Source organism: Pithys albifrons, chromosome 29 (genome assembly GCF_047495875.1).
Source record: "Pithys albifrons albifrons isolate INPA30051 chromosome 29, PitAlb_v1, whole genome shotgun sequence".
NCBI lineage: Eukaryota > Metazoa > Chordata > Aves > Passeriformes > Thamnophilidae > Pithys > Pithys albifrons.
Window position 1 is genome coordinate 4,640,789 of NC_092486.1, and position 24,732 is coordinate 4,665,520.

The window sequence follows — 24,732 nt, forward strand, 5'->3', positions numbered from 1 at the left end:
ATCCATCCCATTTTGCCCCAAAACTGCCACTGAGCACCAGCCCTTGCCCCCATCCATCCCATTTTGCCCCAAAACTGCCACTGAGCACCAGCTTTTGCCCCCATCCATCCCATTTTGCCCCAAAACTGCCACCGAGCACCAGCCCTTGCCCCCGTCCATCCCATTTTGCCCCAAAACTGCCACTGAGCACCAGCTTTTGCCCCCATCCATCCCATTTTGCCCCAAAACTGCCACTGAGCACCAGCTTTTGCCCCCATCCATCCCATTTTGCCCCAAAACTGCCACTGAGCACCAGCCCTTGCCCCCGTCCATCCCGTTTTGCCCCAAAACTGCCACTGAGCACCAGCCTGGTGGTGCTGCTGCAGACACAGCTGTGCCATTCCCCATTACCTTGGAGAAAGAAAAGGGAGGCAACAGTGATACACACAGTCAGTGCTGTTCCTTCAGGGGGAAAAAATTAAAAAGAAAAAAAAGGAGGAAAAAACATTTGGTTTTTCATATGTTAAAAAGAGCAAAGGGGAAAAAAAAAAAAAAAAAAGAAAGGAACAGGCTTCCAAAGAGTTGCTGAGTTGAATTACGGGGGCTGGGGTCGGATGATTAACAACCCTCCCGCATTTCGGCATCGCAGTCATTACTCACTCCAAACCTGAGGCTTCTCAGTTACATACCCCAGCACAGCCCAACCATTTTTTCCATTGACTGAAAACACATTCTGACTGAAAACAAACTTTCGATCCCCGAGGCTTGGCACGCCGCGGGTCCTTCACCGTGTTTAATCAACGGGAAGCTAAACACTTTCAATCTGTGATGGCTCATTTGGAGAGGGAGCTCTGGGCCCTTGGTAGGTGCCAGATATAATAACTCTCCCCTTTTCTTTTCTGGGGCCTACTTTTATAATTTTGCTATTTTTCAATGTCAGACCCATCTTTTGAAGAAATTTTATTGGATTTCCTGCTAGACTTCAGCAAGGATTTTTCTTTCTTTGGCAGAAATATCAAGCAGAACAGGGGAAAAACTCAATCATAATCTTGGAACGAGAATTATTATTAGTTGGGATCTCTTTGTCTGTTTGCACAAACACATTATTTAAGAGCCCAGAGGGTCAGCAGGGCCCTCGCTCTCAGAATCCAGCCCCTGGTGCTGGTCTCTGCTGTCTGTCTGTGCATCCAGGAGGGAGGCAGGAGGTGCCAGTGTGTGCAGGACACAGCAAAGGCAGGCTGGGGGCTCTCTCCCCTTAACCAGGGTATGTCTGAAACCTCCTCAAGGTTTCTTAAGTCTTTGCCCAATCATTCACCTCTTCTAAAGCAGGATCTGGGGAGTTCCATGTGGCTGGGGGGCTTCTCTCTGGGCCAGACTTTGGGCAGGTCCATGGTGGGTGCAGATACAGCAGGTGCCAGCGAGCAGGGAGTCTGTGCTGGCCCACACTGGCATTCCCAGGGGGTGGATTCAGGATGAGCAAAGCACAGAGGACCTGCAGGGACATGCTCATTGCTTCCCACATCTCTGCAGTTCTGCTGCTTCTGGTGCCTGAACACTTCTCTAGTTCCCTGGCCCATCCTAATTCCCTGTCCATCCTACCCTCGGGGGTCTTGGAATTCAGGATGGCTTTGGAACTGGATCTAGAGGTGAGACAGCAAACAGTCACCAGCCCCAACCCTGGGATTTAGGGGTACAAAACCCAACAACCCAGTCCTGCTCCCACCCCTTCCTGGTGAGCCCAAAGCCAGTCGCTGCTGCTGAGTGAGCTCCTGCCTCCTTAGCTGAGCAGCTTTTGCTGTCTCAAGGTTTTCCAGGGGCTCTCAAAGCTTTCCTTCTTTTTTTTTTTTCTCTCCTGGTGTTTGAGGTTAAGAAGAATGCTACAGGATTCAATAAATCGCTTGGCATGGCATAGGCCAAAACAAGAAAATGTAATTCAGATTAAAGTCACCCTCTGGCTAAACTGATAGTTTATTAAATAAACTGCAGTGCTGCCAATCAACTCTGCTGGCAAGCAATCCTCTGACATTAATCTTTTTTGATGTGATTTAGGGTACACCTGGGCCTTTGTAGAGTATCTCCCATAATTTCTTTCCCATCTCTCTGGATCAAGCTGCTGTGCTTGGCTCCGTTGACAAATTCCCCAAGTAATCCCTCAAAAGATTGGAGAAATGCTCCAAACGCTCCATTAAATTTATTTTCCGTGCTTTAAGAGCCCCAAAACTATGTCCAATAAATAAGTGTTCGCTGTGATTTATTGAAATGCTGCTCTGATTTAGAGTTATAGGAGGGGGAAATATGTCACCCCTGGGAACTGGAAGACCAACCTCGCAAGCGAGACCAGATGTGCCGGCACAGGGAGGGGGGAGCATGGCCAGGACAGGGGGTTCTGCAGCCCAGGGCCTGGACCCTGCTCCCAAACCCTGTTGCAAAAGGTCCCTGGTTGAGTTTTCTTGCCTGAAAAATTTATTGTGGTTGTAGTTATTGGGGGAACCATCAAAAGAGTAATTCTGGCCCTTGTTTTTGCACAGGCCTTTTGATAAATATGATACTTAGAAATATGCCTCCCCCAAGACGGGAAAGCCATAGAGTTAAAATGAAGTAATCTGTCAGTAAACTCGCTGGAATCGAGGCCAAACCGAAACCTGTGAGAGCAGGAGGGGGAGAAGGGAGCCCGTGCTCCACGGATTTGTATCATTGCAGATAAAGTGAGGATATATTTCCAAAGGGCTCTGTTGTGGCTGCTCTGCTGCTGCACAGGCTCCTGCTCCACCACCCTGTGGGCCCTCCAGTCCTCACTGGATCCTCCAAGGGTTCTCAGGCACCTCTGCCCTTGCTTGGGCAGCAGCCTGAGGGCTCAGCCTCTGGGGTGTCCCAGCTGGATTCCCATGCCCAGGGTCTGTAAAGCCCCCTGGAACAGGGAGGGAACAGGGAGGCAGGGGCCACATCCTGCTCCCCCCCATGCTGGCTGCAGTGAGGTGCCCTGCACCACCTGTGTTTACACTTTGGGAGCTGCAGTTTACTGTAATAAAATCATTTAATACAGTCATAATTTTTTTGGCAAGGGGAGCGCTGGGGAGCGGAACCGGCTGACGGCAGCTCGATGGACCCGATAACTCCTGACGGGGCTGCTCCAAGCAGGAGGCAACATGAAAATCCAGTCTGGAGCTCCTGCTCCAGCGTTGTGAGAAGGCAGGCAGCTCCTCTGATCCACGGCCAAGCTCCCTGGGTGGGAGGGTGCAGGATCCCTCCTGCTGCTTGGGTGCTCAGCGGCACCCGTGGGGTGATGGGTCCTGCCAGGACAGCCTGCGGCTCTGCTGTCAGGAGCCAGGATCAGGGATGTGGGACTTGGCTCCTCATGCTGCCTGGGACTGCTGGTGTGGAGCAGGGTGAGGTCTGTGCCCCTCAGCAGACTCAGGAGCAGGGTGGGGTTCCTGTGCCCCAAAATCAGCATCGTACCCGGCATGTGGGTTGTTCCACACTTCCATTAGTCAAAGGTGATATCCAAGAGTGATGAGGTCATAGGTGTGGAGGGTGACCTGACCTCAGGCTGGCACCCAAAATGCCCCCAAATCCTTCATCCCCAGTTTGTGTGTTGGGCAGACCAGAGGGCAGGTGGGTGTTCTGTGCACCCTGACCCTGCCATGGAGGAGGAAGGATTTAGTACAAGCCTGGAAGATGTGGCTGCCCATGACTCTGGGATGTTGCAGAGCAGAGAGGGCATGGAGAGGGACACAGGCGGTCCTGGAGGTGCTGGGATCCTCTCTGGGTTCTGGGTTCTGGTGTGAGGAGAGGGGGAAGGCAACCAGAGGGGGTGAGCGACGAGAAGGGGGGAAGGAAAAGAGCAAGGAGGCGTGTGTGTGACTGTTCAGAGAAACAGGATTCATGGTAATTTCCTGCCAGATGCCTGAGCTCCTCCGGCACGCAGACGTTTCACATGCGAAATATCAAAGCGTTCCCAGTAACAAATGTACTTCCTGCAGCTCCTCAGATCTGCCTCCGTGCCAGGGAGTGGGGACGCCCGAGGAGCAGCGCTCCCACCACGGCGGAGTCCTGCCCGCGGCCCGGGGGGCTCCGCAGGGGCTGTGGGCATTGCCCTGCTCTCGTGCCAGGATGTGGGCGCTCCCCAGCTCGCGGCGTGGGGGGTGGGAAGTGTCAGCCTCGCTTTTGGGCCGCACCGCCTGCGCCTCCCCGGGCGCTTGTCCGCAGATTGGTCCTGACAGCTCGAATTAATACGTCAGGGTGTGTGATCCGCGCTGGCGACGAGCCCCTGACCCTCTCAGCGCTGTTGCTTCCCTGGCTGAGCGTCTCCCGGCCTCAAATTGATTCCGAGTTTTATAAACATCCTGCCGTCGGGGCTGGGAAGGGAGAGAGGGGGGAAAACACAGTCCTCACCCTGCAGCAGGGATGGGATGGTGATGGGGTCCATCCCCACTGCCCCTCTGTGTCCCCTCAAAGCCACCCTCAGAGCTGTGGGTGCTGCTTGCTGGTCCCCACCTGCCCAGCCTCAAAATGTCATCTCTGTTCCTACTCTGCAGTTTTTTCCAACAAGGGCAACGTCTCTCTCTCAGTTTCCCAATTTTCTTTGCAATTCTTTCTAATGCCTGAGAAATCTGGTTCAAAATCCCAGTGTATATAAAATCCCCACCCCATGAACTTGATTTGATGCTCTTTTCCAAGCCCTTCCTCATCACCATACTTAGGGAGAAGTGGTGAGTTTCATTTGATTAAACATTTTTAGTGTGTTTTAAGAACTGGAAGATGCTCCCAGTGCTCTCCAAGTGGTCAGAGGGCCCTGCCAGGTGCCACAGCATCTTAGACCTTGCAGCAAACCTCCCTCTCCCCTATTTGTGTCTCTCAGTGCTAATGAACATGGGAGCCTTGCAAGCCACAGAGCTGCTGTGCCTGGGAGAAACTCACAGAAAAGACCCAAATAATCATAAATCAATATTAACTCTGCAATGCTTATTATTTTCTCTTTATTGTCTGTTGGCCCAAGAAGTTGGTATTGACTTGGTCAGAACAAAATGTCAATAACCACAGCCCTTGAAGGTCGGGGAAGATTGATACCAATTAAACCTCCCCTGGCCACCAGTGTGGGCTGGGGCAGAGCTGAGCCATGGTGGGATGGAGGCAGCTCCCAGTGGAAGAGGTTCAGGGAGGGAGGCCCTTGCCATACCAGAGGCCAAGAATCCTCCTCTTGGCCCTCTCTACCTGTTTCAGGGCAACAGAAAAACCTTCCCCAGGTGAAGTAGTTTCTGCCCTCTTCTCCCAGGACCAAGCAGGACAGGGGGACAAGCACATCAGCCACCCTCTGCTCTGGGAGGCTGTCCCCAAGCTCACAGCCCTCCCACGGAGACTTGGGATGCAACGGGCCACCAAACTGGTGGGATTCAGGGTGACAATTTCCCTCCTTCCCTCCAGCCCACCAGTCTGCTCCTTCCCCACTCACTGTCCCTCGCTGCCCTGCTGGAGGTGCCTCCCCGGCACCAGGCACCCCCTGCCATATTTCCCAGATTTCCTCCATGGAGATCACAACAAAGCAACACGACTTCAAACACATCCTGGCCTCCTTCCTATTCATCCCGTCAAGCACATCCCTCTAAGGGGGCTGGCAGGGGGGCACCCCCAAGCTTGCCCTTGCCCTCTGCAACGGTGGGGGGCAAAGTAACCCCAAGAGGAGGAACCAGAAGGTATTTGAGCCAAATTTTGGCTGCTCGGTGCTGTCCCCCCACTGTGCCTTTATTTCAGCTCTCCAGAGCCCTTGGCAGAGCTCTGTGGTACCCGGCACAGAAAGGCTCAGGCTGAGTTTTGGGGAAAGGTGCTTGGCAGCCCCTCAGGCAGGACCCCCCAGCTCTTCACCACCGTGGGAAGCCTCAGCTCGGCCACGGGTGGATTTCCTGGCTTTGGTGCTGGTTCCAAGCTCAGATGAGAAAAGCAGACAGGTCCCTGTGGGTTCGGGTCCTCCATGGCCGACTGGCCGTGGCTGTGCCCAGTCCCCATCACCCTGGCATGGGGCAGTGGCCTCGGCAAAGCCTCCTGCGCTCGGCCAGCCAGAGGATGGAGCTGGCGCCGAGCCGCCCCACGAAGGGGGGACGTGTCCTTGGGGACTGCAGTGTCACTCCCGGAGCCCGCCCGCTCCCTGTCATGTCTGTCACTTCTCGTTAGTGCCCGTCGGCCGCGTAACGCGACCTGACTGATGTAATCGGGGCCGACACACCGGCACAGGGGGGGCTCTGGAAACTTTACACCACACGGTTTCCCAGCCCACGTCCGTTCCTGGAAGCCGCGTTTGGAGGTGACGCTCAGCCTGGCACACGGGTCAGGATGCAGTGGTGCCACGTGCTGCTCGCTGAGCCCCGGGCTGCCCTCTGAAAACGGGCATCTCACATCAGCGCTGGGCTCTTCTGCAGGGCTGGGCGGGACTCAGCCAAATCCCTGCTGACTCAGAGGGAAGGTGAAGGCAGAACCTGAGGACGCCCAGCTGGCAGTGCCAGCGCCGCTGCCAGGCAGGCGGGTGCCAGCAGAGCACTACCTGCTCTTTGAAGCTGGAGCTGGAACTCTCACCTCGCTCCCTCACGGCTCTTTGGCCCCAGGAGCACCTGACGCACCGTCTGCGCCGCACGTGGGTCTGCCAGCCCGTCTGCCGGCCAGGCCAGCACAGCCAGAGCTGGGATTGGGGCAGATTTGGGGTGTTCCTGCTGTGAGTCTGGCTGGGAAGAGGGATGAGTGTCCCTCACACCCTTTCTGCAACCCTGAGCCACAGCACCGAGTCAGGCCCCAGGCAACTCCAAAACGGCTTCAGCAGGAATTTGCCTGAGTGAGGAATAAAGTGGGATATGGGTTGGATCCCTTTGCTTCACAAAAAGATGGAAAAAATCCCCCTCCAGCTGTGCTGAAAACCATGACCAGGGGCTTCCCACCACCCTCAGGGACCTCTCAGCTGCCTGCAGCTGAAGCCACAGAGAGATGGGCTGGGGGCTGGCAGGGGCTATGGGAATGGATCTGGGTGACAGGAGAAGATAAAAAAGGGGGCTTGAATCACCTGAGAGTTTCTGTGGCACAGAGAACACCAACACTGAGGCGTCCCTGCTCCCTTCTCCCTGCCATCAGGGCTGGCAAATGCACTCCCCTCCGGCCACAAGAAACCCCAGCATGTTCAGTTCCAGTAAAACTGCATTTTCTCAGTGCTCCCAAGGAAATTGCCCCCTGGGTGGGGAATTTAAGGTCTCCTTCCCCATGCCCACCCCAGCAGAGAGGGAAGGATGGTGCTGGGGGGTTGTGGGGTGCTGGGCACCCCAGAAGAGGGTGGTACCCACCTGCCTGTCATCACCGAGCACAGTGGGCTCGTGGGACAAAGGGCAGAGAGCTGAGAGAGCAGAGAGGTTGGGTGGTAGGGACATCACTGGCACTGCCCCCCAGCCTTTCTGGATCAATAGATGTGGCAGGTTTTGGTGGTTTATTTGCCAAAAACACTCGATCACTGTAAGTGTCGTTGGTAAGGAGCGAGGGCATCCGGCACTTCGGGGAGATCGATATCTCTGTGGTCGTAAATATCCCGGGAAATCAATGGGGGATGCAAAATGTATTTCATCCATTTTCACTTTTAACATCTCTTTGTAATAAAAATGCTATTTTAATAAATGGAAATGGGGAGATTCACTGCTGGGCCACGGCGGGTTTCGGCAGCGCTGAGTTTTTGTCATTCCCACTGCCATTCCCTGAGCTCTGCCAGTGCAAACACCCTGGATGAGGATAAACTTTTCCATTTCATCCTCTGTGCCTCTGCACAGAGGCAAAGCCACCCATCAACCCATCCCAGCCAGGCTGGAACAGCCTCGGGTCTCCCTGATGTTCTGAGGCAGCTCTAGGTCTGATTACTCTATGCAAAGCCTCCATGTTTCCAAACTGCCTCCTAATCCCTTGGAGCAGGGAATTAACACTGTGCATAGACGTGTAGGTGCCAGCCTGTGGTGCAGGGTGGGGTTTATTCCCTCTGATCCCACCAGCTTTCCCCATTCTTTCCCTATGAATGAGGAGCACCATGGGAGGATGGCCCTAAACAAAGTTCTTGCTTCCAAAGGATGATAAAAAAGCCCTTCACTGCACCCTGGGCAGTGCTGGAAATGGAATCTTCACCTCTTTGTAATTACAGTGCAATAGTCACTTGTTAATTGCAACATAAAACCTCTCACCATGTGAGAGATGGATTTATGGATGAAATTCCCTGATCAACATTCACAGCAGCACCAGGAAGAAACGTGTGGGGTAGCAGGGAACATTTTTTAATTCTTTTTGGTAATTATTTCTTTCTGGTTTAATACTGGCTGACCTTGGAGAATATAAAAGGAAAACAGAAAGGCTGAACATGGACTCTGTCCCACAGGAACCTGCTGATGGAGATACCAGTTGCCTGTGTAGGAGTGAGACACCGAAATTCCCTTGTGGCACCACAAAATCCTCTCCTGTTTCCCAAGAAGATGGAGCTGTGGGGGAGTGGCCAGTATGGGACAGCTCCAAGGCCCAGTGACAGCACATTGTGTTGCTCCTTTCCCTCCCCAGGAAGCACAGCAAGGGTTGTGCTGCAATGCAAGGCCAGGTTTAGGAGAAGAGATTGGGAAGAAGGAATCCCAGTGGGGCAGCCCTCTGGCATTTGCCTCCATGGCTTTGGCATCCTCACTCACAGACCCACAGGCTTTCTGCTCAGGGCTGGGGCCACGGCAGCTCCTGCGGTGCAGCTCCTGTTTGCCCGGATAATAGTCGGGTATTGGGCGGTTTCAGGTGTTTAACCTCTTACAAAATGTTTGTTAACCAGATTTATGCAGTGGCTCAGGGTTAGCAGAGCACGGGCAGGCTGCCGGTGTGGATGGGAGCAGAGCAGGAAGCGACGCTGGAGCGTCTCATTCCGCCTGGGAATGCAGTGCTGCAGTCTGGGCCGGTGCCCACAGAGCCTCACCCTCCCCGGGGAGGGCACAGACGTGTCTGGGCAGGGACCCAGACATTCCTGGGAGACGTGCACCTGAGTTCTGGGAGTTCCCAAGGCAATTAGCATCTCTGTGCTAACAGTGGGTTTCTCCTCTGTCTAGGCAGCTCCTTCATCAAGGGGTGGATCTGCCTCATCTGGGTGCTGGCAGTGGCACTTGGGGAGTTTAATTATTGACTTGGCACAGAGTGCGCAGCTACAGCAGCAATTCCTGTGCAGCCTTCCCCACCAGCGAGGCCAGGACCCCCATGCAGCCTTGGGATACCTTCAGCATGTGCAGCACTCCCCACTCCAGCTGCTGTCACAGCGAGGCTTTGCTGGTGTTGGGACCGGGTCAGACACAGCCCCAGGACACCTCCTGAGCACCATCCCAGCTCTCCAGACATCAGCCAGTGGTGCAGTGGCTTGTTCCCTGCCACTGGTGAGCCAGTGGCACCTGGCAGAGACACCTTTCATGTCTCCAAGACTGGAAGTCAGCACATGGATAATTACAAGGCAGTGCATCTCTGTGCCCTGTGACTAAGGCAACATGTAGAGCAAAGGTAGGAACAAACCACCAGAAGAGCAAATAAATAAAGAAGGCAGCTTTAATAATGGGGTAATTACACAGCTTAAGTACACAATCATCTCGCATTTTGCTAAACTTTATGACACATGATGACAAGTTAATAAATGAGATGTCTTACCAGCAGTAAAACAGCTGTTACCAGCCAACTTGTATGTCTGGGTAGCCCAGAGCAAAAAAAACCACCAAGCCAAAAGAAAAGAAACTGGTTATTTCTGTTTGTGAAATAGCCCTGGTAATAAATCACCATTAATGATGCTGTCACTTATCAAAGGGAAAGCTCTTGTTGCAAAAGCCTTTGAAGTCATGGCACCTATAATTTCCTAACTATAAAAAGGTACCTTTGTGTGTGTGTCATACCTGGAACAGCAGCAGCCAGGAGGTGCCAGGAGTTCACTGCCACCCCACACCCCCTTTCAGGAGCCATGGAACTGGGGAAGGGGTGTCCTGGGCTTGGGTTGGGCTGCACAGGCTGTCACAGAGCCCCAGGTCTGGCAGGGATCAATTAGTGATGGTTTAAAGGTGGTTTTCCTCTCCTCCCTATACCTAATAGCTTGTTTATCCAGGAATACTTAGGTGGTTAATTCATATTAATTAACAGGGATCTAATGTGGCTAAAATAATCAACTTGACATCTGCAGTGGCAGCACAGACTGGGAGCAGGACTTGAAATTACTGGCAGAGCAAAGCCCTTCACTGCCACAGCCCTCACTGAGCCTCACCGGCCCAGCCCAGCTCTCCTGCTCTCCTGTCCTTGTGGGGAAGCACAAACACCATTAATGGTGACACAATTATCACAGAAGCTTCATTTGCCACCATGTCCTGGAGACACAGGCAGCAGCAGCATCTGCCAGGCTCTGACACCACTCTCCTCCCTGCCCTGGCCTTTCACTGGGCCAGGGACAGGTCGGGGTGATGGTGACAAACATAGCCCTGGAGAGGAGCAATCTGACTGTCATCAGAGATTAAGTCTTCTGTCACCAGAGAGCAGGAGGTACCAGGCACTTGAGCTAAAGAAACATTTCCCTCAGGTGTGAGAAAGCAGCGGAGCCACAGCGAAAGTGGTAACAGGAGACATGAGCATGGCCACCAGTCCTCTGTGTGTGCTTGGGAGCACAGAGGGGACAGTGGCCAAGGGGACACTGCGGACCCAGCAGGGCTCTGTCCTGCTTCTGTCTGATCCCAGGGTGCAGAGAGGTGGTGCAGAGTGGGTCAGCCCTGCTCCCACCTACACAAATGCCCCTGCAGATACAGGGTACAGGTTTCATGGGTGAGATCTGACCGACCTTGAAGCAGCCAAAGCTGAGCTGAGCTCACCCCAGCATCACATGTCACAGCCTCCAGCCAAGTCCACCTGATGGAGAGCGAGATACATCCATGGGTTTGGGTGCCTCAGTGGTTTTTGGCATTGCCAGGGACAGCCAAGCAAAGTGGGGAGAGCCCTCAGCAGGAGGGGGCTCATGGCACAGCAGTGCTGGCTCTGCCCTGCTCCCAGTACCCCCAGCACATCCCCTGAACAAACTGGGGAGGCATCTGCTCCCCAGAGCACCCATCTCTTGAGCAGGAATGTGTTTCTTTTCTGAAGACCTAAGGAGGGTTTTTTTCCTTCCTCCTTGACTACTAAATGAGGCAGCTCCTATGTAGCTTTGTCATTTTTCTCCTGCTGAAGACACTTTCTTTTCTTCTCATCTGAGCGGCAGGCACCTCACCCGCCTCATGAGCATCTGCTACAAGAAGTCTTCACCTGTCACCTCTTCCCAACTGACTTGAGAAAACAGGATAGGAAAGCTATAAATAATTAAGACCCATCCAACACAGGTGCAGCACTAAATATCAAACCTGCCTGAGCACCTCCAACACTCCCTTGATAGCCAAGGGGAAACTAACCTAGTTTGGAAGGAGAAGAGAGACAGGAGCCACGTGCTAAAATTGTGGCCAAACTGGTTTCAGGCCCTGTCAAGGACTCCTGACCCGGGAATAACCCACTTGTATCAGTGCAGGCCAAAGGTTTACATCATCCCAAAAGACCTGGACAAGGCATCCAGGAGAGAAGAGGGTGGCCCAAGGGACACAGCCTGCCCTTACTCCTTGTGTTTCTGGGGAGAGGGGGAACCTCCTGCTTTCCTGTCACCTCTCCCTATTAACATGCATGATTTACAGATCCAAACCTCCAGCCGTCTCTGAGCTTGTAAGAAGTTAACATCAAAGCCGTGGAAAGAAGGGACTGGCAAGTGCTGGAGAGAGATGTCACATTACTGTCTGTGTCTCCCAGAGCTTCTGCATTTTAAACCTTGTTCACCAAGGCTTCGACTCCACGGCCCTGCTTCGTGGGGAGGGAAGAGAGGCCACATACAGAGAACTCTCCTCCGGCAGGGGAGAAGCTTCGGGGCAGCCCTGGGATGGTCCAGCCAGGAGAAAGCTGCAGCGAGAGCCCTGGCTGGGGCACCTGGGCGCCTGGGAGGCTGTAAATCCTTCTGCCATCAGGGCATGACGAGGCTGAGAGGGCGAGATAGAAACTTCCCCTTTGGGCACTTCTGTAATTGTTGGTGAGGGCGGCAGCTCAGCAGAGCGTGATTAAATTCCCAAGTGAGCAACCAGGGAGATAATTAACTTTTGGAACAACTTACCTGTGAGACAAAGTATCCATCACTCAAGGACTTTAAGGAGGAACCGATACTTTGTTGAAAGCTCCTGGAGGTGACCCCGCGGCCCAACCGATGGGAAATACCCTCCTGGGACTGGAAAACGCTGATTTACCTGAATCTAAATGATCTGTAGGAATACTCCTGGCTCCAACTGGCAACAAAAGATAGGCGAGGTGCATAATGTGTGTCAGCCTGCCCGGGCCTGGGGACAACAGGGTCACCCCGAGCCACACGGTTGGAACACTCTACTCCCTGCTCACCATCCCGGGGTGCATTTCAGCTCTCCCACCATTCCAGCTTCCCACAGGGCTTTCTCCACCCACGCACAAGCATGCCTGATATTTTATTTATTTTTTAAGTTTGATTTTGCCCTGGTTTGGGTTGAAATAATGAGCATTTTGGGGACAGGGAGTGGTGGGAAAAGCTGGGATGTCTCTTGCCACCTGTGAGTTCTGTGAGCCTGGAGACAGCCTGGATGGTTGGGATCTGTCTCCCTGCATATGCCAAGCAAAGAATCAGTGAAGTTTTGCCCGGTGATGAAATGCCCATGTTCATTTGTGTTTTGGTGGAAGGTGGAGGGGCAGGTGGACGTGGAGGAGCAGGAGGACATGAAGGGACAGGAGATACAGCACCCAGAAAGTGTTTCCAAGATTTACTGCACATCTGCCCCAGGGAACAAGCTCGGGGCTCTCCCCACACCCCAAAGCCTTCACTGGCTGCCTCGTGCTGATCTGTGCTGGGGATGACCTCCGCCTGAGCCCCCCTGCCCTTCCTGTGGAGGGGCGGGAGACCCTCTCTGGACACCCATTAGCCCAGAGAGCTCTTTTATTTGGGCACAGTCCCTGGGAGATTTATGTCCAGGGCTCCTTTGATGTGGGCCCCTGATAAGCATCAGGAATATTTTTGTTTCATGACAATGTCAGCCCGTGGCTCTGACTGAGGGGGGTTTATGGGCAGTGATGTTTCCTGCAGCTATTGAGGCTGCCACATTCCTTGTGCCGGCCAGCCGGTAAAAGAGGATCATAAAACCCCCTCTGGAAGGGTTTATAAACAGAGGGAAGCTTCTCCTGTAAGGGAGAGGAGTGGGGAGTATTTCCATTTCAATTAGGGGCATCTCTGGAACCAGACCACAGCCAGGGCTGCAGAATTTGTCAGGGTGAGGGCAGGATTTTTCCCCTTTGCACTCACTTGCCTGTTATTCCAAGTCAGGCTGTTGGTGCTGGGCTTGGAGGAAGGTAATGAAAACCAGAAGGGAGCAGGGAGAGCCCCATGCTGGAGGATCCCAGGCTTGTGCAGGGCAGCTGGACATCCCTGGAGCTCTGCTGTGGGCAGGGTCCAGCATGCCAGGACACTGTGGCACTGCTCCTCTCCTCCTCCTGATGCTCTGCTGGGAGCCCCTGATGGCAGGAGGAACCTCCATGTCGGGCGTGTGCAGCACAACAGATGTGGGACTCCCACATCACCCGCACCGATGTGTGGGGAAGCTGCCGTGGCCCCAGTTCCCCCCAGCAGCCTCTGCTCCCTGTCAGCTGCTTCCGCGTGATTTATGGGAGGTTTCGGCTCCAATCTGTAAGGCAAAACCACTGAGCACATTTCTTCCTCCTCGTAGTTCCACCCCCGGCCTGCCAAAGTGCACACCTGGTACAAACAGCCATAAAAACACATCTGCAGTGCTGGCTCTGGGGCCAGGAGCACAGGGCCAGATCAGACCTTGTGCAACCTCCAAAGCCGAGTTCCAGTTCCCCAAGGGGTTTTGGGGATGCATTTTGGGGCAGAAATAGGGATCCCTTCCTCTCTCATCCCTCCTGGACATCCCAGGGATATTTTCCTCGAAGGGCAATAATTCCAGGGCTCGGCTCTGGGCTTTAAAGAAAAATTATTAATGTCTGACAGGCTTGAACTGCCCCATGGTTGGGAGATTTATACAGTGATGGTTTCCCTGAACTTTACCCAAATACCACGGGTTGAAGGCAGCAGGAATACTAAAGCACATGTTGTTGGACTCAGTGAGAGCCCCTCGCTGAGGAGCCACGGTGGGGATGGAGGGGAAGGGCCAAGGGCTGCTGAAAGTCCCTCAATTGAATGGCTGGGGAGAAGGAGAGTGGCAGCTCCAGAGATGTAGGTCACCAAAAAGGGACCAGGCTCCGTCCTGGAAGCACTAGTGGCTCCACTCCATCATCCCCCTGCTCAGGAGCCTCTTCCAGAACCTCTCTCCTCTAATGATCTTCATCTTTCCTCTCATTTCCAGCCCAAATATTTTTCATGGTTAATTTATCCCCTTTGTCCTTGTGCCAACATTGTCTTTTAACTTAAACAGCTCATCCCCTGCCTGTTGTTTACCCCAAGTGTTTATAGGAGCCATCATTTCCCTGCTCAGCCTCTGTGCTCACAGATAAACAGCCTTGGGTGGTTTGCAGTTGCTCTTTCCCCTGCACTGGCAGCCTCTGTCCTGCTGCCTCTGGCCCTGATGATCCCACCCCGACTCCCCCAGCCCCACCAACCAAACTAGAGTGGGACAAGACCCCATCTCTGCCTCTGTGGGACCTCCACATCCCTCTGGCTACAGCAGAAGGGTGGGAAGGACACCAGGGAGGGCTGTGTGCTGGTTCCTACCACTGTGAGCGCTGGCACAAAGACAGACATGAGAGTGACGGGATGTTCCAAGCACGGGAAGTCTCTCAGCCTCCCTGGCAAGCAGCAGCAAGGCAGGACAAACAGGTTTGGTGGGTTACATGGAAAAGAAATAGGGAAGGTCCACCCAGCACACCGGGCTGGGATAAGAGTCCCACCCCAGCCATCCTCTACTCTGTCCCCAGAGATGTTCCCCGTGACATTGCTTTCTGACAGGGCTTTCCATGACCCCCATAGCCACAGGAGCAGGACAAGGAGGGGCCAAGCTCCCAGCCCAGCCTCCCTCTGCCTCAGCCCATATTTCACAGGAGAGCAGATACCCATCGGCCGTGTCACGGCGGAAAACCAAGAACTCAAAGCAATTTTAAATGAACTTTCAAAATGATGAACAAAGAGCCCTTGTCCATGTTATACAGCAAATAAATCACACCAAAATGATAGTTGTAATTCCCAAAAGTACACAGAGAATTGATTTTCCGATGGCATTTATCATGATAAACCGGTACAGCAGCACACAGGCACATCTTAAGCTGCAGCTGGTTGACTCCCTCCCATTTATCACCCGTCCCATCTTCGCTGGCCACATTTGCACAGTTGCACAAGTCATTATTGCTGCTCAGGACAACAGTCTTGGAGCTGGTTTGAGCTCACCCTGGAGGAGATCAGGGCTGGGTTCACCTCTCTGCCCGCACTGACTCAGGCCCCAACTGCAGCAGGACAAGGCACAGGGTGAAGAGGCTCATGGCTCACCAGACACTGTCAGACCTCTGAGCCATGGAAACTGTCTGGGTGGACACAAAGTACCTTGGAATAGCAGATCAAAAAGCAGGTTGGGTCTGGGATGGTTTAAGCCCTCCAGCCCCAGGTGCTGGGGAGATCTCCCTGGATGAAGTGCCTGGAACAGCTGAGGTGGATGTAGGCAATGGCCTGGAGGGTCCTTCTGTGTCAGGGGAAGGGGCAAGGATGGGCCAGCTTCTTCCTAGTCCTTCCTGGCAGATTTTGGTAAGCCAAGATGCCAAACTGCTCCTTTTGCAGCAGGCAGTCCCCTGCCCTCTGGGGATCATAGAATCGTGGAATCATTTAGGTTGGAAAAACCCTCTAATATCATCAGGTCCAACCTCTAACCCAACACTGCCATCTTCACCACTAAACCATGTCCCCAGGTGCCACATCCACACATTTTTTGAACACTCCCATGAATGGTCACTCCACCACTGCCCTGGATAGTCTGTTCCAGTGCCTGACCACCATTTCCATGAAGGAATTTTTCCTGATATTCAACCCATAGCATCTGGGCTGATATCAAACTGAAATTGCCTTGGTTTGTCTTTGGCTCTTGCCCAGGGAACCCTCCAGGAACGTGTTGCTGGGGCAGGATGAATGGGGAGCATACCCAGTGCCAGGCCCCAGGGAACCCCAAAAAAGAGCTGGAGATGTACAAAAGTCAAAACCCTTCCTGAACACTGAGGTTCTCTCAGAAAGCAAAACCAGCTCCATCCCGACAACATTCAATCCCCAGTCAGGTTTTCAAGTTCTCAGCTGTGTATCTCCCTTTGTCAGAGCCTCGCCAGCCTCTCCTGCTCGCCTTTATTTGTCTTGCTGCTGTTGCAGCGAAAATGTATTGGCTTTGCAGTTAGTGATTACACGTCATCACATGCCCAATTTATAACCCCATACCCCAAAGAACAGATGTAATAAAGCCAGGCCAGGAAACAGGGATGTTATAAAGCCAAGCAGCCAGCACACAGCTCCTCATCTGTGTGCAGGGAACAAAATATTACAGACTTGGTTTGGGGAGGAGGGAGAGGAGGGGGAAGGGGGCTCATGTGCCAGGGTTGGGGCTGGTGTGTCTGGGTCCCACAGGGATGTGGAGGTGGGGTCGGGGGTGTTCAGTCCCGAAGCTGCTGTCTGGAGTTCTGCAGCCTGGGCAGGAGGGTTGTGGGTGGATCTGGGGGGCTCTGGCTGGGGCAGAGGGGACACACCTCGGTCTCAGGCCACACAGGGGTTTCTCCCAGAGCAAAGTCAGGGTTTACTTGGTCTTAGTCCCTGCACTGAGCCCTTGGCCCTTCTCTCCGAGGGGAGGAAAGGTGAGGGGGGCTGTTATCTCCAGAACCTCTGGTCCCTATGAAGCCCCCCAAGCCCTGAGCCATTGTGCCAGGAGACGCTTTCCAAGAAGACTCATCCAAAGCAACAATTTATATTCTTCGTGGGCCGGGGAGACACAAACTCTCTCAGCGGGACAGGTTAATCACCAGCAGAGATAGAGGCAGCCCCATCGCCAGTCCCGGTGGCGTCGCGGGGCTGATAAAGCGGCAGGTTTGGGTCTCCCCCGCCGAAGGCAAATGCAGAGATCAACGTGCCTCATTATTGAAAAGTTTTCGTTTAATAACCCAGGGTAATAAAATGCACCTCTGGAGGGCTTTGCCAGATAAAGGAATGTGTATGGTGATAAAGAGTTTTGAGTTTAGCTGCCACAAAGAACCTGTTAAAGGCCTTTGTTCCCTCAGGCTCTGCCGGTGACCTTGGCCGTGTCCGTGTCGGCAGCTGGGCCAGGATGGCTGGAGGGAGGGCTTGGCTTCTCAACTGGAAGGACTCCAGGCTTTCCTTGGGAGTCCCAAGGAGCGGAGGTGAACCATGAGCTGGTGGTGGCAGCAGGATGTCTGTGGACATCTTCCAGGAAGATGAGATTTTCCGAGCCAGAGTTTTGGGAAAGGGCTGCGGAAAGCTCACGTGACCTAAAACTGGGTGCACCAGAGCCCCGGAGAGCTGGAGATGTCGAAGGGAAGGAGCAGAACTTCAAGCAGAGACCAAAACACAAAGCCTGGCTGCTGTTAAAAAAAAACTGAATGAACGGCAACAACAAAAAGTCTGATCCGAGATTGTAGATGCAGTTTGGAAAACGATGTTATGCAAATGAGTCCGCTTCAAAAGCTAATCACTTTGAAAGGTCAAAACTCACAGTCATAATCGGACTAAACAAAAAGCTAATTAGAGGCCTTTTGTGTGCCTAAATGAGGCCGGGGACTTCCCCCTGCTCCCAGGGGTGAGGGGTGCTCGGGAGGGCTCTTGGCAGGATTAGTTTTTCGCGAGGTTTTTGTTAGTGAAAGGCTCTCGCCGAGTGAATGGAAATAATGATCCGGGAACGGCGGCGGAGCCGAGGCGTGGGTTGGAGTTACATCAAACTGAAGGATACACTGAGAGAGACCAGAGCTGGAGCGCGATGCCCTCGGGTGCAGCTAACCCGCCATGGCCACGCCGTGGGGAGAGCGAGGACGGCAGGGCCGGGACGTGCTGGGAGTGAGGATGCTCCATCCTCACGCTCCATCCTTAGCCCCATCCTGAGCTCCATCCTCAGCTCCATCCTCACGCTCCATCCTCAGCTCCATCCTCAGCCCCATCTTCAGCTGCATCCTCAGCTCCATCCTCAGCTCCATCATCAGTTCTGTCCTCACCTCCATCCTCACCTCCATCCTCAGCTCCACCCTCACCTCCATCTTCAACTCCATCCTCAGCCCCATCCTCAGCCCCATCCTCACCTCCATCCTCACCTCCATCCTCAGCCCCATCCTCAGCTCCATCTTTGCTTCCCCACCCCTCTGCGCCGTTCGGAGCTGAGGTTAAGCCGAGCTCCAGCACCGCACCCCCGTCCCAGGTTTTGCCCCAGGCTCTGGTCGGCTCCGGCGCTGCCCCGCGGGACCCCCTGGCCCTCCGAGTGCCTTTTAATGCTTCCCCAGGAGCAGCCCCCGGGCTCGGCCCGGCTGTCAGCGGCACCGTCACTCCAGCTGGAGTCCTGTTGCCAAGATATGGATTTGGTTTTAATAACAGTTAGTGCAAACATTGTAAATTTACTGCTGCTAGAGAGAGTTTTTGAAAATGTCCAACTCTGGCCATAATTTTTCACTCGCACCAGCTGTTTGTGCTCTGCTCATACCTGACGTGCTGCTTTGAAATAGCAATCACTGTATTTATAAGAAGGGAAGGACTCATAAATATGTCAGGAGTGGAATATACAACGCCATATTTCACCATTTTCTATTTTAAAATTGTGAGTTATGGCTACAGAAATGTGGTCCCATTAAAGGTGATATGATGTATTTTGTGTCTTGTTCAGGAGCCCATCCATCACCCAGACAATAAAGAAAACCGCACTTACTTTTTTTCCCTGTCGTCTGTAATTTATGATGCCCAAAAAGCTGTAACCTTTTGGCAGGCTTTGCAGAAACTGCTGCACTGTTAGCAACTAAATAACCTTTTATAAGGTTTTAAATGTGTTGCTACAGTCTCAATGCACTTGCTGTATCGATCCAGAAGATCCTGCAAAAAAGGGGAAAGGAACATGATCTATAACAGGATCGATAATGGTGTATAGATTGTTGAAAGATGCTTCTAATGATTTTTGCCAGCCATCATCTTTCAACGTGCTGCTCCCCATCTTTGGGGCTTCAGTCTCTGCTCAAATTAATTAACCTTGCTCAGTCTCACTGTGCTGGGGCTCCAGACAGAGCTGTGATTCCAGCCTGCAGGTCAGCTGGAGAGGATGGTGGTAATGGGGTCCCTGGTAGGGACCAGCACCCCAAACCCAACCTGCAGGCCTGGATCCACCCTGGCAGGATGGGGAGGATGGGAAAAAGTGAAGTGAGCAGGAGAAGCTCTCCCACCATCTCCTGCTGTCCCTCCCCACTTTAGGGGATGATAGTCCTATTTTTTCACATGGCAAATCACTGTCCCTTCACCTGAAGCATGGGATCAAAACCTATGGAATGGCCCCTAAAGCTGATGCCACCCTGGTTGCAGGACCCAGTGGTGTGTGCCGGCTGCCGATGCTCCAGCTGGTGGGTGCAGGATTCAATCATTAATCCTCATCCCGGGTTTGAAAGTGCTGAGTAGAAAGCAATTCCATGGAGAGGTCTCTGTGTTCAGAGGGGGCTTTAATGGAAAATCAAAGAGGAGGGAGCAGAGGCAGGAGGTGCATGGCTGGGCATGGGCAGCACTGCTCTGCAGAGCCCAGCACTGCTTCCCTCCTGCCTGGCTGCCTTCACCATTCCTGTTTTCCCCCCAAAGCAGCCACCAAATCATTATTAACGTTATAAATAAAATGAGAGGGCAAGTTATTAAATGTAAAATATGTGGAGTCCTCCTCGAACTCACTGCGTAGTTCATAAATATGATGGCTTAATTTCATCTGTAATCCGAGCGGCTGATGAAGCATTACACAGCTCCCTGTTAATTGAAGTTGTTAACAAAGCTGAAGAGGGAGATTATTATGTATAGACTTTTATCCTTCAGGGGTATCATCATAACAGATCATAAATGGAAATGAATTCATCGCTCCCACATGCCACTGCCAGATCCCAGCACGTGGGTTTATGCCAGGCGGGTGGCCAGTGCAGCCACGGGGATGGGATACGGGATGGATCCCACCTGGGAGGGTCCCCAATCCCCTCCCACAGCCCCAGAACCTTCAGGATGAGCTTCCTGGAGCCCAGCTGTCAGTTTGCAGAGCCTTTGGAAGGTTTTGGCTGTGATGTGCAATCATTGCTCGTCTGGGGCACTCTGTAGATCAGGGAAGATGGAAAATCCATTCCCTCGCTGCTGCATCCTGGCTGGAGCACTCACATGCACCAGGATCCTCCGAGCTCAGGCCAGTTATTTACGACAGGGCATGAGGCAGTTACTGCATGGGCACCTGGGGCTCCATTTATTTCCCCGCTCCATGGGCAAAGGGTCATTACCATCCCAGACTGGAACATCCATGTTTCCAGAACATTCTTAAAGCAATAACTTTTTGGCCTCCAGTTACAAGTGGGTTGTTTTGTTTCATGGAGAAGTGGCTCCCTGGTGTTAAAAGTCATAGGGGAGGAGAATATCCCTTCCCATGGTCTTCCATGGTCACTTCCTACACGCTGAGGAGCTCTGGGAGATGCTCCCACAGCAAGTGGGTGCCAGTGCCCACCCCAGCCCCCCGAGTCACCCTCCCCACTGTGACGTGAGCCAGCCCAGCCAAGGACTGCAGCCTCTGTTTCTGGGCTGTGCTGCTTCCAGGTGGAGTTATGAAAACACACAATGGCGTTTCCTTCTCCTGGACCCCATCAGCTTTTTCCATCCAGCACATTATCCAGGAAATTCTCGTCTATACCTTAGAGGAGTTACTGTGATTATCTGGAACACGTTACTCGCACACAGCAAATGCAAATTAATGTAGTCTTCACATTTCGCCGTGGCAATAAAGGGGAATGTTGACATCAGCCTGAAAGTAGAATTAACTTTTGCATGATGTGGTGTGAGCACGAGGTGTTGAAACCCGCGGCCGAGACTTTCCAAGTCACAGTAAAGAACTGTTCTGGCAGCGTTTCCAGGAGCAGAGGTGAGCTGAGTGCTCTCTCTGTTCCAGCCTGGATTATTGCTTTGCCGAGCTTTCCAAACCCTGCCATTTTGTCTCGTTACCTCTAATGTGCTCCTTGGTTTATTGCAAGCTCATCTCCTTAGGAAGAGAGAGTTACAGCGCTGTCAGGCTCTGCTACTCTCCGATAAAGAGCCGGCTGCTCCCGCAGCTCCAGCCTCCCCTCCCCACCTAATCCTTCCAGCATCCCTCCTTCCACCGCAGCCACGGGGACCCTCTGAAGGAGAGCGGACGAGGCTGCAGGGAGGGATCCTGCCAGCCCTGCGGGCCCCTCGCAGCCCCAGCCCCTCCGGATCGGTGTTAACACCTTGTCCGCGGCAGCAGCGCCGCGGCAGCGGAGCCCCTTAAATCACCGCTGAGGCTCAATAGGAAGGGACAAGGCTAAGAGCTGTATCGATCCCTTCTGCAATGCACAGGCTCCCAAATCCCACGGCCAACACAAAACCTGGCATGGAGCAACGGCTGCTGCCCCGGGGAGGATATCCCAGGGGCTTCACATGCCCCTGGCCCTGTCCCGCTCCAGGAAGGTTGGTCTGACCGTGGATGCGTCAGGTCCGGGGGTTTGCAGGAGGTGCCACGACACGGGTACCCAACGAGGAACCCCATCTGTAGGGAGAAAAGGTGAGGGGGCACCCAGAGCATCCCATCACCTTTGCACAGGATGGAGGGGATTGTGGGAGCAGCTCTGGCTGCCCTGAGGGCTCATGATGACCCTTCCAGGGATCAGCACCCCCTCCCTGGCCGGGCTCCAGGACAATTCGGGCTGAGTGGGCTGTAAATGAGGAAGAAGGGAAAACAAATGATGCCAGCAGCAAGTGAAGGAAGTGTAGGAGCATTATGTAAAATATTAAATTTAATGCTATTCCATTTTCCATCTCAGTTATTAAATTAACTGAGAACTATGCTTGCACTTAAAAGATTCCTGTCATATTTTATGCACATGATGATCTCAGAGTAATTCGTGTTAGAAATATGTCATGTTAAATTACAGATACCAATAAACCTTACTTAAACTCAGCATTGATCATGTGAGGGAGATAAACTCCTCAGGGCCAGATCCCCCTGGTCAGGCACCCCCAGCACTTCTCCCCATACTGGGACAGGACAGTAGGTGACAGGAAGAGGAATTTCCTTTCTTCCCTCCCCACCAGCTTCAGCATCTCCTACCACAGGTCTGAGGCCGGGCAGAGCCAGCTGGGCACAGCAGGGACACAGGGGACATGGCAAAGACACAGAGGACATGGCAGGGACACAGGGGACATGGTGGGATTTATCTCCTGGGGCAAGCAGGTGTTGCTTGACGTGGTGGGAGAGCTGAGGGCACCAGGTGGGTGTGCAGAGCAGGGTGAGGGGTGATGGCTCTCCCACTGAGGTGACACCACTTATCAGCCAAGATTTGGTGTCACCATATCAAACGTGGGGTGGTGAGAGTCTGTGTCCTATTTAGTGTCACCTCTGCTGGCACCAGCCCCCTGGTTCCAGCTGCTCCCTCCTCTCACAAGTGGCTGCAGTGGGGCCATGATGGACACATCAGCTGCACTTTGCTGGGCCTCCTCTGCTCCTGGGTGAGCTGCTTTTAGGGGTTCTGGGGTTGCAGCTGCTCACAGACACCTCCTGTCCTGCAAACTGAGGCAAGGGGGTCAGCCCTGGGGATGCCGCCCCTGCCCATCACTGGAACCCAGCCCATCACTGCAGGGTGAGCTCCCTGAGCTGGTGCCTGTCCTTGGCATGGGAGGGCAGCCCCAGCTCACAGCTCTGCACTGTAAGAGCCAGCCAGAGCTGCACTGCAGGCGCCAGGCTGGGCAGGAAAGTGCTAATAATAGGCCTGGGTAGAAGGAGAGTCCTTCCCTCCTGCACAGCCTCTGCCACCACTGTGGGATGTGGCCTCGGGTCATCAGTCACCCAGGGGATGCTGCTGGTCCAGGAGCACCTGGGCAGCCCCCACAGCCCCAGAGGAGGGCAGATCCCATCCCCATCAGGGCAAAGCCAGCATGGGGACAGCAGAGCCCTCGCCGGGACAGGGGCACCAAGCCACTCCCCAAAACCCAGCCTGCAGCCTCCCCAGGGCTCTCCCCACTCCCACACTCCATGGCACAGCCCTCATGTGATCTGCACTTTCCCTTTATGACAAGCCTGTGCCTGTGTACAGGAATCACAAGCTCTGGCTGTCCCGAGGCTGCTCCCACCACAGCACTGAGGCTTTTCAGGGAAGTTTGGCCTCTGCCTCCCTTTGAATAGAGGTGCTTGTTCTCAGAGCAATGGCCACGGCTGCATTCCCAGCTCCAGAACCCTCCTGCCAGCCCAGCCCTGCGCTCCAAAGCCCCAGAGCCAAGACTTGGTGTATCCATGTGGGTGAGGGCAGGAATCCTCCAGTTGCCTTTACCTTCAGTGACCTGATGGGAAAACTCTGGTGTCCCTGGGACCACTCCTGATAATCCAGACCCAAGGAGCATCCAAAAGCTCAGTCTGTTGGTTCTTTTCACCCTGAGGGGTACCCAGAGGTCCCCAAAGCCAATCCCTGCCGGGGTCACAGGTGTAAATGTGATCTGCCCAGAGTACAGCAAGGTTTGGACCAGCCCAGTGTGACTGTCCACCCTCAGCGTGGGGTTGTGTGTGACCATCCCTATGGATAACAACTTTTCAGAGCAGCCAAGAGACTTTGGAGCTGCTCCCTTTTTATCTCGGCAGCCAGACAGGCATTGGCAATTCCAGGCTGAGCACCCCTAAGCCGGGTGCTGAGCCCTCCATTCCCCAAAGCTGAGCATCCCTGGAGCCAACACAACACAGTGTTTGCCACAGCACCCACATGGGCACCACCAAACCAACCCATGTCTCTGGCTGTGACCGTGCCAAGCAGAGCTCTGGTGGGACCCCAGCCCAGTCCGGGGACCCCACGGGTGCCCCTCCCGCAGCCGGGGAGGGATTGGGTGCAGCAGCACATGCTGCGGGGCTGCTTTAATCCTGCTCCAGGTGGCTGCAATCCAGTGCAGGATTTACAGTGCCCTGACCCTGAGCTGTCAAGAAGGAACAGCCAGATTAATGGGGTGGGCGGGTTCGTGCAATAATCGTTTGTTTGATGTGACAAGCCTGATAGGCGTTGATTTACTTACAGACTGATAGGCTTTTAATTGAGCACCTCCGTCCCAGTCACATCAAAGGCAGAGGTTGACAAGGGGCCCCTTTTACCAAAAGCTCCCAGTGACTGACAGATCCTGGATGCTAATTCGCCCGGGGAGAGGGTTCCCTCTTTTCTCTTGGTTTTCTTCTGTTTCGTTCTCAGGCCGGGCCAGGCCGGGCACAGAGAAGGCTCCTGTTCCAGCAGGAGAAGGTGCTTCTCCTTACCCAGAGCCATCTGGCAAAGTCGAACCTCTCTGCGCAACCCAGTCAGGTTTTTGTCCCCCTCCACAAGGAGTCTTGGGGTAGCTTTGCCTCTCCCACTGCCAGGTGGCTGTTGGCCACGATGCCCAGGATGCTGTGGGCAGGAGGGCACCCACTTCCCCAGCACTGTCCCCACCATGGAGATGTTGTCCCT

At 53.8% G+C, this 24,732-nt stretch overlaps 1 long non-coding RNA gene across 1 annotated transcript in view; it reads left to right on the forward strand.

Annotated features, from left to right (window-relative positions):
- The window catches only part of LOC139683793 (uncharacterized), a 183,483-nt gene extending 166,099 nt beyond the window's left edge, over nt 1–17,384 (forward strand). Inside the window, exon 4 of the long non-coding RNA XR_011699812.1 lies at nt 17,308–17,384. This is a non-coding gene — a long non-coding RNA (uncharacterized lncRNA). The remainder of the gene's footprint in view (nt 1–17,307) is intronic.
- The last annotated feature ends 7,348 nt before the right edge of the window (nt 17,385–24,732 follow it).